This window comes from Tursiops truncatus, chromosome 2, assembly GCF_011762595.2.
Source record: "Tursiops truncatus isolate mTurTru1 chromosome 2, mTurTru1.mat.Y, whole genome shotgun sequence".
NCBI classification, from domain to species: domain Eukaryota; kingdom Metazoa; phylum Chordata; class Mammalia; order Artiodactyla; family Delphinidae; genus Tursiops; species Tursiops truncatus.
Genome location: NC_047035.1, coordinates 130,216,487 through 130,231,075, shown reverse-complemented (window position 1 = coordinate 130,231,075; position 14,589 = coordinate 130,216,487). Strand labels below are relative to the sequence as shown.

Genomic DNA, 14,589 nt, shown 5'->3' with positions numbered 1-14,589 from the left:
CATGTTCAAGAATGTAAGATTAAAAAAATTAAGTTAGCAGTGGTATTAAAATACCTAATATGTTTAGTCACAGAGTTCAGATACAAAATTATAAGTGACCATGATGCTAAGGCTGTGTCTTCACGTGCAAAACAAAGTGCAAATTAAAATAATTATTGTAAAAATTTAGGCCCAGAACCTGCTTACCTAGACAATCCCTATAATTAAGGAAAGGTGTTTGGGATAATTGCCTCAATTTACCACTTCAGTTGTTTGAGGGAATGAAGTATCGGGAATTGGTTTGCATAGTTTTCTTTTCTGAATGTGTAAAATGCTTAATCAGACTATTTTTCTCAAAGTATTTCTTCTCAGAAAAGCCTTTTTTATATTAAACATCCTTTGACTCAATTGTCAAAGGAATCTTTCTGTTTTCAATGCTCAAATTACCAATCAATTCTATCAATTTAGTTTTTTTTCTAAAAAAAAAAAAGAAAAGAAAACCAAACAGCAGCAAGCAAGCGAGTTAACAAATTTAAAACACATATTTCAAAGTATAAAATGTTCTCTGGAATATTTCTAACAAGTAAATTGAAATCTACACTTTGTATTATGCTGAGTTATGTCTGATCAGATTTACAAGGACAATGGGACTGAGCCATCTTGGACAGAATTTCCATTTCCTCCATAGTATGTGCAGATCGTTGGGAGGGACATAGGAGGTGATCTGAAGAAGGAGTAAATAGTGGCTACAGTCCAACAATTTAGAAGAAATTGCAAACATTTTTCCCCCCAAGACTTAACTGAGATACAAATTTTCCAGAGGATGTGTGAGAGGTAAATTTGGGAGTGCTCCTAATTTTTGCCCTGTGTCTTGTATTAAAAAGTATTGAATACGTTCTCAGGTAGAGCTCATTATTAAGAATCATGAGGAAAACTGATGTCATATGAAATAATCAGAGGAATAGATAATGGGTAAGCAGAAATTCTCTTTGACCTCTGGTCTAACCTTGAAGGGAAATGTAGATTAGAAAAAGCAAAGCTGGAACTCAGCATGACACAGCCATACAGGCCATGGGGCATAGACCATGGGAAAACAGGGGGATGTATGAACAGGAGGAAGGTGAGGTGGAAACAGAAACTGTAGGAAATGATGCATTGGACTGCTGAGGACAACTTCCTACTGGCATACCGTCCGCATTCTTAACACTTCACCTCCATTGTCTGTTTACTCATTTTTTGGTTTATTTGTTTCTTATATTTAAGATGAACAGCTTGAGAAAGGGCTGCCACTTCAGAAGTCACATTAAGCAAAAAGGAAGAAGATATAATGTAGGAAGGATCCACTTTGCAAAAGGAAATCTTTGGTTAATTTAGAATTGGTTTATTTCTCAGTTTTCCTCCCTCTGATATCAAGCAATATACTACCTCCCTGTCCTCATTTCAAATGTGCTTATTTGTAAAACCACGATCTCATGAATAGTTGTTTGCCAAGATCTGTCTTATGTTTCGCAGAACACAAGTCTATTGAATGGGAAAATCCTCAAGCTTTGTTTCAAAGATATATACTGCCTTGAAATGTAGCATTTCGTACTTGACAAAAATGCAACAAAACTTATCCAGAAAAATACTTTTCTGAAACTTTGAGTGTCTGGCTAAAGTTTCAGAAATAAATGTGGCCAGTTTCAAACATTACTGGGGCAGCAGCAGATTCATCTGGTTCTTTTCACCAGGGCTAAGTGTTCTGGTGAGGTGTGTGTAGTATGTGAATTGGTCAGGGTCCAATTGGGACCCAGTTTTTCTCAGGTCATCTCCCTCTTGTTTATGTTTCCTGTGACAGCAGTAACTGGAAGTGATCACAAAACAGTAGGATATTTATTTCCTGGTTTTAGCTGACTAATGAGCATCTGAGAGATACTTGTAACTTTTGTGTGCTTGCTCAGACAGTGGAGTTTCTCTCTCCATTCTGGGAGTTAAAATCAATCAAAACTATTTCCTCAACTGGTCCCATACTTAAGCAAAACAAATAAAATAAAGCAGGGCTTTTATTCAGTAAACTGGGGTACCTAATAACTATTACATTATTTAGTTTTATTAAAAGTAGCAGATTATTAAATGATATGACTTCTTTATGTAGCAAAGATAAACTCCCTTCCAAATCCTGCCAAGAGTAATTTTTTAACTGGGGTAAAATGGGAAAGGAGAGAAGAAAAACATCGCCAAAAATACATGTTATATATGAAAATCAGTAGATATATAAAATACCATCTTGAGAGTAGAAATAACAATAATAATAATGGCAAATCAGAAACGGATAGTACTAATTTTCCCTCCCTTTTCGCCACCTTACAGGATATCCCGTCTCACTGCAGAAACAAAACACGGAAATGAATCAGTCGATAAAGGATTTTCTCCCATTAACGATGTTGGTGATTTTGTCCCATGAAGCGGAAGTGTACCATTAAGATGGATGTTCAAACTCTGTAGAGATCACAGTAGCTCCCCCAGCCCTGCAGCTGGATGCAAACATTTGTATGTGTGATAAAGAATGTCAAGCTAAAGGTAAATGCATTTTACCTAAGTATGATAATAAATCACCACCTAGACTGACCTAAATGTTTAATTGTTTCTAACATTGATAGTCACTGTCTTTTGACTGCAGCCATCACTGACTACTTTTGTTTTTCCTACTAAATCTCATAAAACTGGCCTCTGTAGAAGCCTGAGTAACTTTTCTTTAAGGGGACAGGGATGGAGAATAAAGCAATAATTGTGAGAATGTGGAACCACAAGAGAGAATGAGGTCATTTTAATCAGGAGAAATTCAGCAGTCATTCAAAAATTGTTGTTGTGATATTTTTCATTTAAAAGAGATGTAAATTCCTCTTAAACAACTTATATTTTTCAAAAGTTAAGATCAAAAAAGTTAATTAATTTGATTATGCTGGTTAAAATGGATATGTATATCAAAATATGGAGTAGGCTACCTTAAATATATGCAACTTTAACTTGTCAATTATAATTTTTAAAAAGCTGAAAATTAAATTAATTTAAATTAAACATCAGGCATAAAAAAAATAGAAAAAAGGAAAAGAAAATGAGAGAGGAGTGAAAAGTCCCTTCCATTCCCAAGGTTTGTATGACCTAGAAATGAACTTGTCCTAAGAATCTGGTTTAAGACATATATTAAAAGTTTTAGAAGGACTTAGACTTTCAAATTTCCCAGAAAGGTAAACTTAGTGTCACAAATACTATCACCATGTTGGGATCAAATTAGAGGATTCGATGGAATTAAATATTTAAAGCAGGAGGTGAAGTCAGATTTATGTAATGCTAATTTCAGGCAGTTTTCAAAGTTAATGCTTGTCCACATTTGCATGGCCAGCTCCCCTCACCTCAGGGCCATGTGGTCAGCTCTGGCCTGCTTGCCACTGGCATCAACCACTTCTGTGGTATGCTGGCTGCAATTCAACAGTGAAGCATGCATATTCTCTACTGAGCATTTAGGGAGCCTGCAGGCAGTGAAGTATGATGTAAATGGAAAAAACAGAAAAAAGTATAACCTTAAAACTCACCATCATAAGCCATCTAGGTGTCCTGCTCACTGTTCCAATGTGGGGACTCACATAGGCCACCCAAACTGCTGACATCCTTCCTTGACCCTTTCAAAGCAATTGTGAGCCTAATGATTGGGTTTTGGAACTGCACTTTACAGGAATTGGTTCCAATCCTGGGTGGTGCTGAGAAAACTCAAGTCTCACCAGAATTTGGCTGAGACCACCAGATGCGTTTCATGTGAGGGCCTTTTCCCATAATCTGACCAGAATGGTTTATAAATGTTCTGGGGATCAAAAAGCAGGTCCCAAAGGCTGAGAAAGGGCCATGCCCTGCTCAGCTAGGAGACCACACAGCCGTCATCTCTCCTCTCTGAGTATTTATAGTTAGAAAACCGTACCACCCTTCTCCTTCGGAAGCTGAGGGTGAAAGTGGAAAAAGCCAGAAACACAAATTGCATCCTACAGCTGAGAAAGCCTCTCTCTTGGAAAAGCTAGAAAATAAATAAATAAAGGGGGAAATCCAAATGGGATTGCTCTTCAAACACACAAATGATCTTATGTTAACAGTTGGGATTAAACAGCTGTCTCATGGTTATGTGATCATAACAGATGCTGTGTACAAACGTTTCCTGCTAGCTTTGTTTTGGTTATTGCTGTTTGTGCAGTTCAGTGGGCTGAATTCAGCTTAAGGGATACAGGTTTTTATTATCCTTCTGTGCTGCCCAGGCAGCTTCATCATCTCTTTAAGAGGAAAGGGGGCGAGTGTGAGGGATAGAGGGAGAGGAAATGGAGGGTAGGCACTCCGATGTCACATTGGGAATGATGTCATATTGATGAAAAATTCCAACACACTGGTTTACGACCACTTTGCCATTAAAGCAGTCCCTAGTTCAATTCTCTGTGTGTGTGTGTGTGTGTGTGTGTGTGTGTGTGTGTGTAGGCTGTCCCTGAGTCTAGTGCAGTTTATGCAGCTGAATTTATAGAACATAGAGAAAGATTTCTTTGATGACTAACAGATTATAATATTGTAATGCTCCCTGTTTTGTCTCTCTTCCTCCCATGCCCTCCAGATGTAAAAGGTACTAGCCGATTTTGATTTTTCCTAGAATTTTTATTTCATCTTAAGAATGGGGATTACCCTATCTATGTCAGCCAAATGACATGGCGAACTGTGACTGTTTTGGGAAGTTCAAATCTGGAAGCCATTTTGGCCTGAATTATATGACTTGTTTGAATCAAAATATCCTCTTGGCTCAAATGCTTCAGAGAGATGCTGTGATTCATAACACTTTGCCTACCAACAGATTTTCTTTCTACTTATATTTTCCAAACTTTTCAAAAATATGATGTAAATGGCAGAAATAATGTTTCTGGGTTCTCAAAGCACCTGGCTGCCATGAGGAGGCGGTAAAGAGAACAACATGGGCCCTATTTAGCAGGTCTGGCGTGGGCTCTGCCTGCTCGTCCACACCCCCGGGACCTCAATTCTCATCTATAAAAGGCCGATTTTCATGCATGTAGGCATGCATTCACTGGCCAGTAGCTCATCTGCACTTTTTGAAATTTTGAATGGGGGAAGGGGCAAGCAGATTCCGTGGCTTAGCACCTTCTGTTATGAATCATACCTTTGAGTAGGATGTCCTACCATGGTGAAGTCTCTCCCCTCTGACATCTTTACTGAAGAGAAGGTTTTAATAATATACAAACATTTATGGGACCAAACTTAAATCGCCATCTTATTCTCACTCTAAAATGATATTTAGGGCTTCCCTGGTGGCGCAGTGGTTGAGAGTCTGCCTGCTGATGCAGGGGACACGGGTTCGTGCCCCGGTCTGGGAAGATCCCACATGCCGCGGAGCAGCTAGGCCCGTGAGCCATGGCTGCTGAACCTGTGCGTCCGGAGTCTGTGCTCTGCAATGGGAGAGGCCACAACAGTGAGAGGCCCACGTACTGCAAAAAAAAAAATAATAATAAAATATTTAATGATGACTCTTCAGGGCTTACCAGCTCACAGAATGAAATTAACCCTTCTCTGGAAAGTTGCCAAAGCAGTCACATTTCTAGAATGTTTTAAATCAATTTGAAGGCAACTTCATATACATTCAACTCTTGATCCTATAATGCTTGAACAGGTCCTGGAGGTATTTTCCTAATTTTACAGAAAAGCAAGTCAACGTTCATCCTATAAGGGGAGTAACATACCTACGTTGTCCAAGTTTATACAAGTAGTAAGTGGTGGAGCCCATACTGGTACCCACATTGGGAATCTACGGCCACATGATACAGGGACCGAGGAGAGTATTTGCCCAGGGGCCTCTGTTGTTGTCTTTGTCTTTTTTATCTGGTGGATGGTGGGAGGGTGCTGCACTATGTCAGCCTGCCTCTATTGCCTCTAAATTGTTCAGGCAAACATCAGCCCTCTTCTTCCAGACATTCTACGTGCTCTGGAAATACTGGAGAGTTTGTTTTCTATGTGCCCAGGAGGTCTGCATGTCAGCTCCCTTTATGGAATCAAGCCTGCGGCAACCTCAAAACAAAAGGTCCTTCCAAAGAAGATACACAAATGGCCAATCAGTACATGCAAAGATACTCAACATCCCTAATCACTAGGGAAAAGATAATCAAACCTACAAGAGGATACTAACTCACACCCATTAATATGGCTAACATACTTTTTAAAAATACAGAACATGACAAGAGTTGACAAGGATGTGGAGTAATTGGGACCCTTGTGCACCCTTGATAGGGATGTAAAATGGCAGAGCCACAGTGGAAAATATTATGGCAGTTCCTCAAAAAATTAAAAATAAAATTGTCACATGATCTAGTAATTCCATTTCTAGGAATATACTCAAGAAAACTGAAAACAAGGTCTTAAAGAGATATTTGTACACCGATGTTCATGGCAGTATTATTCACAATAGCTAAAATGTGGAAGCAACACAAGTGTCTATCAATGCATGTATGAAAGGATAAATAGAATGTGGTATTTACATATAATGGAATATTATTCAGCCTTAAAAAAGAAGGGGTTTCTGACATATGCTACATCATGGATGAACTTTGAGGACATTATGCTAAGTGAAATAAGCCAGTCACAGAAGACATATACTGTATGATTCCATTTATATTATGTACTTAGAGTAGTCAAACTGATGGAAACAGACAGTAGAATGGAGGTTGCCAGGAGCAGGGAAAGGAGGGAAGGGGGAGTTATTGTTTAATGGGTACAGAGTTTCAGTTTGGGAAGATGAAAATGTTCTGGAGATGGATGGTGGTGATGATTGCACAACATTATGAATGTACATAATACCATTGAACTGAATTCTGTACTTAAAATTTCATGTTATATGTAGTTTACCACAATAAAAAAATAAGAACAAAACAAAGCAAAACAAATGTTCCACTACAGTCACCTAAGACCTGAAAGTTTAAGTCTCTACAGACTGCTTCCCCTGCCATTGTGCCCCTACTCCTTCTCCACTGTAAGTCTGAACTTAACACATACTTAGCTTTTCAGCATGATGGAGTATCCAGATACTACAGTGTGTACAGACTAAATATCAGTGAGAGAAGTGCAAATCAAGCCATCAAAGAGGTTTGATTTATACCCTTTCCTTGATGATTAGAAGTATCTCTAGGATCTTCATTCTTTTCAGGTTTGAGACCAATTAAAATGTAAATCTTTCCAAGAGAGAATGTTTTAAGCATTTTCATCTTTGAATGAAATTCAGATCCTTTTATCTTCTGTCTCTTTTCCTAAAACAAAGCTTCTTTTAATTACAAAGGTAATGGAGAAAAAGGGTTAATAGGAATACACACCAAGAGCTCTTACAAACTGTCAAGATGGAGACAAACGGCCCAAAAGAAGGAGTGGTGAGAAGATAGAGGCAGAGCGAATCCAGGTGGCCCCTGAACAAAGAAAAAGATGGTTAAAGTCACTTAGCAGCAGGAAAATGAAAATAACAAAATAGCACTTTATATTCATGAAGCTGGCAACTTTTAAAAAATGTTATATCACCTATTGAGGACAGGAATATGCCGTAAAGGGTGCATTCATACACAGTTTGTAAAAATGTGAAGACTTTTTTCATTTTAGAAAAGCAATCTGTTGGAATACTTTATTTTCTATTTATTTTGTTTTATTTTATTATTTTATTTTATTTTATTTCTTTGGCTGCATTGGGTCTTTGTTGCTGTGCACAGGCTTTTTCTAGTTGCGGTGAGCAGGGGCTACTCTTTGTTGCAGTGCACAGGCTTCTCATTGTGCTGGCTTCTCTTGTTGCAGAGCAGGGCTCTAGGCATGGGGGCTTCAATAGTTGCAGCACGCGGGCTCAGTAGTTGTGGTGCATGGGCTCAGTATTTGTGGCTTGCAGGATCTAGAACACAGGCTAAGTAGTTGTGGCACACGGGCTTAGTTGCTCCACGGCATGTGGGATCTTCCCTGACCAGGGATAAAACTTGTATCCCGTGCATTGGCAGGCAGATTTTTAACCACTGCACCACCAGGGAAATAAAAGTACATATATTCTTCCACTCTCTGGTCCCATCCTTAAAAATCTACCCCAAGAAATGAAATGAAACCCCCTCTTCCTCTTTTAGGCAGTATGTAGGATATGGATGGATAAATAGGATATATATATATATATATATATATATATGGATATATAGGATATATATATCCACATATAGGACACATATATATCCATATATATATATGAATATATAGGATATATATATCCACATATATATTCATATATATGTGTACATATATGAATGTTTGCTACATAGTGCCATAAAAGAAAAAAAAATAAGCTTTGTACATTCTTGCCATGGACTATGATGCAACCACTAAAAAGAAAAAAAATTAGAGCCATGTCAGATGACTTAGATGAAATTCCATGAAGAATTGCTGAGTAGGAAAATCCTTGTGTAGGAAGTGTAGCCCATTTTGGAAAAACAAGTAATCACTCACACACACACACACACACACACACACACACACATGAAACATGCACACACATACCCTCTATATCACCCACAGAGGATCCTAGGATTATATTTGTATAAGAATGTATGTTCCTGAAGACATATGGAAGGTTTATTACTAGGTAATTCACATTATTTCCCTGTGGAGAAGTAGGCTGATGTGGGTAGAGAGAGAAGAGGGGGAAATGAGTTTACAAGTTGAAAAGAAGAAAAACAAAAAAAGGAACAAAAAATGAAATGTATTTTTTGCATTGCTGTTTTCTATATGCCAGTATACATATAAATAAATTTATTTTGAAAGATAAAACCAAAATATAGTACCTTTTATAACTAAAAACATGGGAAAAAAATGAGGCTTCATGAGAGATACTGCCTGCCACTCTTGGGATTATACTTATACTTTGCCCAATTAAAAAAAAAAAGTAACTCATCATTCAATATGAGTTTTGATGATGCAAAAAATTAATTTGACAATTTCCTTGTAAATGAAATAGCTATCATTTTGCTGTTCTGTGTATCCCTGGTTCTAAGAAGCAGAGGTAGTAAGGAGAGGATGGTTCATAGTTCAGCATCATGACCTAAAAATGTAAATAGTGGTGTCATCTATAATAAGTAGTAAAACAAAACTTCATCAGTTATTGTTTTGAGTAGTAATCAAACACAAGTAACCAAGTTATACACACAAAACTCATTTCCCAGTTCTAGGAAGGTGTCTTAGAAAGGAGTAACTAAAGAGAGCAATGCAGAACCATACTTGCCTCTGGTTGCAAGATATACCTCTCAACACACGATCATCCTCTAAACTGGTTTTCTAATTTGTGTTTCTAAAACTGAAGATAGGGCTGTTTAATGCTATGAAATTCCCATTCCTGATTTATTCATTTTGATTCATCTCTCTGTTGGCCAGTATATGAGTGTGAATTTATTTTCAAAAATCATAATACACAGATGATCAATTTTCAAAATATTTGAAATTGTACCTATGAAGCTTTTACATCCTAGAGGAAACTTGATTAGTGACAATAAAGATGAATCACAGTCTATTTCCCTTAGAACTTAGCAGATGCTTTTCCATTACCTTCAGCGTTTTCAGCAGAAAAGTTTGAGGTCAGACCAGTTTGTGTTATTTTTTAGGTAATTTTATTGTTTGTTTCCTTTTTTAGTACACTGTGCTTATATGATGTTTACTTTAATAATTTAATTATCTTGCCAGCTTGTTAATTTTTCCACTGAGTTTGCTTGTACTGTTATGAAACCATTTGATATGCATATCCTAGTTTTTCTAAAAAACACTGTAAAGTTTTCTTTAATGTTGTCTTTGAGCTTTGTTTCTGTTCCAGTTGTCCTGTCTTCTTACAGAACTCATAACTTCTTAGATTCCACCTCCATTTTGTTATCAATATCTACTATATTCTCACAAATATGTTTTTCTTTGAATGCTGAAATCTGTTCCTGATATCACTAGTGTTTTCTTTCTTTCAATAGGATTTCTACCCTTTTCTTCTTTCAATTCTTGCTTTAATTCTGCAATTGCATTTTTAGTTTAGTCTGTGTAACTGGTATGATACATCACACTTAAGATATTATGCAAAGGCTCAGAATTGGAAATTTCTTAATTGTGTAAGCTAGCTTAATTTCTCTCAAACAGGTCTCATTTCCACAGATGCCAAAATACATAATATTATTATTTCCAATAACTCTTTAAGATATATTGATATATACCTAAAATTATATATACAGTTTTATATATATATATATATATATACACTATTCCAGCTGTAACAAATTTAGTGGGTTAAAACAACACTAATTTATTACCTTAGAGTTCAGGAGGTCTGAAGTCTAAAATGGATTGGCAGAGTTGTGTTCCTTCTGAAGACTCTAGGGGACAATCTATTTCCTTGCTTTTTTCCAACTTCTAGAAACCATCTTCTTCCCTGGGCTTGTGGCCACCCATCACTACAGCCTCTGCTTCAGCCACATATCTTTCTCTAACTCTGACCCTCCTGCCTCGCTCTTAACCCTTATGATCACATTGGATAAGTCAGAATAATCTCCCCATCTCAAGAACCTTATTCACATTTGCAAAGTTACCTTTTACCATGTAAAGTACCATGTCTATGAGTTTGTAGACAATTCTATGAGAATTAGGACATGGACATTTTTGGCAGGCCATTATTTAGCCTACTATAATTAAATTCATATATGATTTTCTCAGTCACTGGCAAATTTACAAATGCCCACTAGACCTTTTCTTCTAATTTCCCCTTCCAAGTTGCTTGATTTAACAGAAAGGGTGGCTGGATCTTTATCACCTCCTTTTATAATAAACAGGTAAATAATAAGTAAACTGCTTTCCTGAGTTCTATGAGCCCCTCTAGCAAATAAATCAAACCAGAGGAGGGGATTATTGGAAACTTGGATTGATAACTGGTGGGTCAGAAACAGGTGACAGCCTGAACTTGCAAATGGCATCTGAAGTGGGAGAAGGGGGCAGAATTGTAGGATTGAGCCCTTCATCTGTAGGATCTGAAGCTATTGCCATGTAGATAATGTAAGAGTTAAATTGTAGGGTGTGCAGCTGGTGTCACAGAGAATACTTAGTGTAGGAAAAACCCCAAACATCTGGTGTCAGGAGCAATGCAAGTGTGGTAATTGTGTGAGGGCCAAGGTGCAGCACAAAGGAGAAGGTGAATGAATTCTTCCCACACCAGGTCTTCTTGTGTTTTACTGTTCAAGTCAAACTGTTCCTCGGATTTTTTTTTTCAGGTCCTGGCAACAGATCACATGCCATTTATCACTTATCATTTATCACTTATCATTTATCACCAAGAAAATATCACTATAATATTTTCTTGGTTCTCCAAGTTATTGTTGCTGTTGTTTCCTTTTCCAATTCATACTTAACCAAAGCACCCTCCATCCAGGACTAGTTCTAAGTGATGCACCCTAAACCCCACTCACTGCCCACTTCGCGCTGACTAGAAATCTCTTCCAAGAGCTTCAGCTGGAGTCATTTCCATGCCAAAGTCCCCACCCCAATTCCCATACCAGTTACTCTACTAGGCAAAAATTGGATCTTATCGAAATCTTACTGCCTGGCATGTGGTATATTAAACGGATATAAAAACTACACTTCGTAGGAGTAACCACTTCTCTGAAGGACCCATCTTATAGGCAACACACGCCCTGCAGTGACATTCACTCTGGCCATTCCCCACTTTACTGCCATTAACAGCTCTCCCATCACAGGAAGTCACCAAGTGTGGCTCCTTATCTTTTTTCTGGGAGATAAATAATTCCTATCAACCTTACAAAGTTAAGTGTTAATCGGGAGGAAATAAAAGAGAGAAACTGAATTCTGAGAGCCTTCAGAAAGCTGTATCATATTGCTAAAGAGCCTAAATGGTGATTGTTAGGGGAGCAGAAGGTATGGGGAAATGAGAAGGAGAAAGGGAGTGCAAAGGACTTTTTTTTTTTTTTTTTGCGGTACACGGGCCTTTCACTGTTGTGGCCTCTCCCGTTGCGGAGCACAGGCTCCGGATGCACAGGCTCAGCGGCCATGGCTCACGGGCCCAGCCGCTCTGCGGTATGTGGGATCTTCCTAGACCGGGGCATGAACCCGTGTCCCCTGCATTGGCAGGCGGACTCTCAACCACTGTGCCACCAGGGAAGCCACACGGGAAGCCCCCAGGACCTTTTGATATATGTCCTCATGGCGTAGCATGTGTGATGAGTTTTCCTTTTTTGGACAACCTTCCAGTTAGTGGGAATTATTCTCAATTTTGTTAACAGTCATCTGTCAATGGTTGTGTTAATTTTTATCTTTTTCTGTGTCTTCATAGGGGTGAGGGCTACTATTCGGATGACATTTTAAACAAAAGTTCTCACACTTTCTTTCTCTTGTAGGAGGAGACAAGAAAGGACTGAGGAGGAAGGGGAGATGGAAGATCAAGAGGAAGAAACATGGACCTTGAAGATGATGGAGGAGTAAGACATGGAGATCACCTTCCTCCCCCAAAACACATCAGAAATACATCTACATGTGGGACAACTCCTACAGAACACCTACTGAATGCTGGCAGAAGATCTCAGACTTCCCAAATGGCAAGAAACTCCCCACGTACCTGGGTAGGGCAAAAGAAAAAACAAAGGCAAAAGAATAGAGACAGGACCTGTACCTCTGGGAGGGAGCCGTGAAGGAGGAAGTTTCCACACACTAGAAGCCCCTTCACTGGCGGAGATGGATGGTGGCGGGGGGGAAGCTTTGGAACCACGGAGGAGAGCACAGCAACAGGGGTGCAGAGGGCAAAGCAGAGAGATTCCTGCACAGAGAATCAGTGCTGACCAGCACTCACCAGCCTGAGAGGCTTGTCTGCTCACCCGCCGGGAAGGGTGGGGGCTGGGAGCTGAGGCTCGTGCTTCAGAGGTCAGATCCCAGGGAGAGGACTGGGGTTGGATGCATGAATACAGCCTGAAGGGGGCTAGTGGACCACAGTTAGCAGGGAAGGAGTCCGGGAAAAAGTCTGGAACTGCCTAAGAGGCAAGAGACCATTGTTCCGGGGTGTGGGAGGAGAGGGGATTCAGATCACCGCCTAAACGAGCTTCAGAGATGGGCGTGAGCCGCGGCTATCAGTTAGGACACCAGAGACAGGTATGAAACGCTGAGGCTGCTGCTGCAGCCACCAAGAAGCCTGTGTGCAAGCACAATTCACTATCCATACCTCACCTCCCAGAAGCCTATGCAGCCTGCCACTGCCAGGGTCCTGTGATCCAGGGACAGCTTCCCCAGGAGAACACACAGCATGCCTCAGGCTGGTGCAATGTCACGCCAGCCTCTGCCACTGCAGGCTTGCCCCACATTCCGTACTCCTCCATCCCTCCAGCCTGAGTGAGGCAGAGGCCCCTAATAAGCTTCTACTTTAACCCTGTCCTGTCTGGGTGGGAACAGACGCCCTCAGGTGTCCTACATGCAGAGACAGGGCCAAATACAAAGCTGAACTCCAGGAGCTGTGCACACAAAGAAGAGAAAGGGAAATTTCTCCTAGCAGCCTCAGAAGCAGCATATTAAATTTCCAAAATCAACTTGATGTACCCTGCGTCTGTGGAATACATGAATAGACAATGAATCATCCCAAAATTGAGGTGGTGAACTTTGGGAGCAACTGTAGACTTGGGTTTGCTTTCTGCATCTAATTTGTTTCTGTTTTTATGTTTATCTTAGTTTAGTATTTAGGGTTTATTATCACTGGTAGATTTGTTTATTGATTTGGTTGCCCTCTTACTCCTTTTTTTAAATATATATATATATATATATATATTTTTTTTTTCCTTTTTCTCTTTTTGTGAGTGTGTATGTGTATGCTTCTCTGAGTGACTTTGTCTGTATAGCTTTGCTTTTACCATTTTCCCTAGGGTCCTCTCTGTCCGTTTTTTGTTTTGTTTTGTTTTTTTTTTTTTTGGTTCTTTTTTTTGTTTGTTTGTTTTAGTACACTTTTTAGCACTTGTTATCATTGGCAGATTTGTGTTTTGGTTTGGTTGCTCTCTTCTTTCTTTCTATTTTTTTCTTCTTTTTTTTATTACTATTCAATATATATTTTTAATAATTATTTTTATTTTAATAACCTTTCTTTTTTTCTTTCTTTCCTTCTTTCTTTTTTTCTTCTCAGCCGTGTAGCTGACAGGGTCTTTGTGCTCCAGCTGGATGTCAGGCCTGTGCCTCTGAGGTGGGAAAGCCGAGTTCAGGACATTGGTCCACCAGAGACCTCCTGCCTCCATGTTATATCAAATGAAGAAAGCTCTCCCAGAGATCTGGATCTCAACGCTAAGAGCCAGCTTCACTCAATGACCAGCTAGCTACAGTGCTGGACACCCTATGCCAAACAACTAGCAACACAGAAACACAACCCCACCCATTAGCAGAGAGGCTGCCTAAAATCATAATAAGGTCACAGGCACACCAAAACACACCACCGGGCATGGTCCTGCCCACCAGCAAGACAAGATCCAGCCTCATCCACCAGAACACAGGTACTAGCCCCATCCACCAGGAAGCCTGCACAACCTA

General features: G+C 39.3%; 1 long non-coding RNA gene across 1 annotated transcript in view; it reads right to left on the bottom strand.

Moving 5' to 3' along the window:
- LOC141278056 (uncharacterized) overlaps window positions 1-14,589 on the bottom strand; it is a 42,298-nt gene that overhangs the window by 11,770 nt on the left and 15,939 nt on the right. The window contains exons 2-3 of the long non-coding RNA XR_012330272.1: window positions 7,356-7,445; window positions 3,552-5,483 (exon numbers count right to left, since the gene is read on the bottom strand). This is a non-coding gene — a long non-coding RNA (uncharacterized lncRNA). The remainder of the gene's footprint in view (window positions 1-3,551; window positions 5,484-7,355; window positions 7,446-14,589) is intronic.